At 41.5% G+C, this 3,091-nt stretch overlaps 1 long non-coding RNA gene across 1 annotated transcript in view; it reads left to right on the top strand.

Annotated features, from left to right (window-relative positions):
• The first annotated feature begins 1,804 nt into the window (after nt 1-1,804).
• The window catches only part of LOC139649260 (uncharacterized), a 4,159-nt gene continuing 2,872 nt past the window's right edge, over nt 1,805-3,091 (top strand). The window contains exon 1 of the long non-coding RNA XR_011695597.1: nt 1,805-1,939. This is a non-coding gene — a long non-coding RNA (uncharacterized lncRNA). The remainder of the gene's footprint in view (nt 1,940-3,091) is intronic.

Here is a 3,091-nt window from a genome sequence, read left to right as displayed (position 1 = left end):
AGCCTGCGAACTGAGAAAAAAAGCTCAAATTTTACTGCATTTTTAGGCAAGTAGAAAACAAACTGATCAGAAACATGTTAGATTTTCTTGTTTCCTCTCAAACCCTGTGTGTGTGGATGTGTGTGTGTGTGTGTGTGTGTGTGTGTGTGTGTAGTGCTGTATTAGAGACAGAGCTCCTTTGTGCTCGGCTGCTCTCTCTTTCAGATAACAGTGCTAAGTGTTTCCCATGTGATTACAGTGAGCATCTTGTGCGTGTCCATGAGGATCCACACAACATGATGAATATTTCACAGAACTATGAGAGCCGACAAAGTAAACTTCTCTCATCCTATCCAGGGAATGACGTCATATGGAAATCCGGTCGTGTTATATTTTAGATCTGTAAGTAACATAGCTGGCATCAAGATTTGCAAAAAAAATCAAACAGAAAGAACAGAGATAAATTTCAATTCCCTTAACTGACAAAATAATAACTAAATGTAATGTGTGGTTAATGAGAGATCAGAAGGTTTATCATGTTTGGTTTACTCTCACGCTTTAGTATTATGCTCCAAAATAATTTGTTAAAAAAGTAGACACCATTTTATTAAATTTTGTTTGGAAAAATAAGATCCACTACCTAAATAAAAAAGTATTAAGTAGCTACTATAAGCAGGGTGGCTTAAATATGCTTCATATTTTAGATCGTTATTTTTTTAATGGCGGATATGTTTCGTATGCGTTCTTGTATTTATATTGTCATAAAAATAAAAAAAGCCGTTATTTTTTTTTTAAAAGGGTGCTGATTTGCATTTTGAGTGTTTTCATTTCGACTGACTGTCCCTTGAAGAAACGTTCAGTTGTTTGGTTTGTTTGGGGAAGTGTGTCCGTCTGTTAAATAGTTCCGTCTGTCCCGGCGGCTGAGCTAGCTAGCTAGCTAGCGGCTGTATGTTACTTTACTGACCGACAGAAGTTCCTGTCAGTGTTTGTCTGCAGTGATGCCGGCGAAGTGAAGCTTTCTGAAGCATTACGGTTTTCCGACACAGCACTCGAAGCTTCATATGAGATGAGACAGTTCGCCTCTACTAGTGAACAGAGTGTAGTGCAGTAAACCAGACAAGTAGTAACAGCTATATAGTGTATGAGCCCTCCCATAGTGAACAGGGGAAGCTTTTGCCCACTCACACGGTAGACCCGGGTTCGAGTCCACGTTACGTGAAAATATGTGTGCGTGAATTTGTGTTTTTCAGTGGTTCAAACTTAATGATAAAATATTGAGCGTGAGAGTGAATATATATATTTTTTTTATAACAAACGCAAGGACAGAAGAACAAAAGGAATAAATAAAAGACAACAAGGAGGTTAATAGGTTCCTGTTGTGTGCATTTGTAGGACTGCTGTTCATGTCATGGTCACTGCTTTAGCCTACAGCTGCGCATGCTCGCTTTAGTGGGCGTTCATGAACAGTTGTTGTACTCAAGGAACCAAGTTACTTTTGATATCCAACTTGCCTCTTTAGGACAATAGTATTTTCAAATTAACTTATTGTGAATAAAGATTATTTTTTGTAAACTAATCCGGTGTCTGGCTGCTTGCCTTTAAGCGACCTGCTAAATATTGTTCTGAGGTTACATTCCTGATAAAGTGGAAGAATGAGGGAGAAAGTGCCTAAGGACAAACCCGGTACTCGAAGCGGTCATGTGATTCACTGCGCGAATGAAGCGGTCGCTGCGTCTGACGTCATCATTCACGTGACAAGTTCCGTAGCTGTGGTTCACTTGAAAGTCCTTCCGAGTTTGAATCGCGCTTCGGAGCTTCAGTGTCAGACCGTAACATTGCTATTTGTCTGGGTATCTGGGAGCAGTAACTGCCCTTAAACCCGCTTCAGAGTTAAGTTGTCAAAGTTGTCAAATTATGGAACAATGGGGATTTTTTGTCGCCATGGTTTCGGAGTTCAAAGGTGAGTTTTCCTACAGAGTCCAAGAGTCAGAAGTCCATATTAACGTTTTTATTAAATTGTATTCATACTCCGTTAGCATCACGTTTTGTTTGTTCACCGGGGCTGTCTGTGGGTCCTCGTAAAATGGCTTAATTTTATTATCTAAACTAAATATATAACGTTAAAGAAATGCAGTTGGTTTTTCTTATATAAACTGTCTTTCTGCTCCGGTTGGTTTCTGACTCGAAGCGGGACGGTGGATGATGAGGACGGGCAAACTTAGCCCCGTTTGATTATTTTACTCTCAAAGATTAACACCATGAAGATTAAAAGTCTGTCTCCATGTTACTGTTTCGTTTTCACACATTAACCGACTATACATAGTGGATGACTCAACGTTAGCGACGCTTAGTACTGAATAATGATCAGTGTCCAGCTGATCAGAATGAAAAGCATGTTGCTACACTGCGATTATTCCTGTTTAGTTTTAAATAGCAAGGCTGTTCTTCAAGATAAAATGAAAATACTTCATGTGTTTATAGTTAATGCCAGCTGCGTGCTTTACTGTATTTCTGCTTGGTGCCTGTCTACCATCCGCTGCCATTTGCCCTGCTGCTGACAGTGGCGTGTCCAGGCCAGTCTGCCTGGGGGGGCCGAGGTGGGGCACAGACTCAAGCCAGGGTGGCACAGAGTACGGCATTTAGGAAGGATGAAGGCAGGTCCCAGGTCAGAATTCTGACTTTATCCTCACAAATCTGAGATTAATCTCAGAATTTAAATACATTTTTCACGTGGCTCTAATCCTCTTCCATACAAGGCCCAGGTTGAAAACAACCAGAATTATCAGGCATCACTGTCAACTGTATGCATGTAAAAAAATGTATGCTACCAATGCCGCTTTTCCACCGCATGGTACCAGCTCAACTCGACTCTACTCGCCTTTTGTGGTTTTCCACTGGGCGAGTACCAGGTACCAGGCTCCATATCACCTGGTACCTGCTACGGTTCCAGGCGAGCTGAGGCGAAACCAAAAGGAGACGTGAAAACACTGCAGACTGCTGATTGGTCGGAGAGAATCGTCATCATTGCGCAACACGGGACATAATATGCTAACGTTAGCTAGCAGGTTAGCTTACCCTCTTGCGTGGCCTTTGAGCAGCCAGAGAGCAGTCT

Source organism: Centroberyx affinis, unplaced genomic scaffold, assembly GCF_046629955.1.
Source record: "Centroberyx affinis isolate AG114_WGS23_722 - 3 ecotype Tasmania unplaced genomic scaffold, CSIRO-AGI_Caff_v1 ptg001310l_1, whole genome shotgun sequence".
Classification (NCBI taxonomy): domain Eukaryota; kingdom Metazoa; phylum Chordata; class Actinopteri; order Beryciformes; family Berycidae; genus Centroberyx; species Centroberyx affinis.
This window is presented reverse-complemented; position numbering and strand designations above follow the sequence as displayed.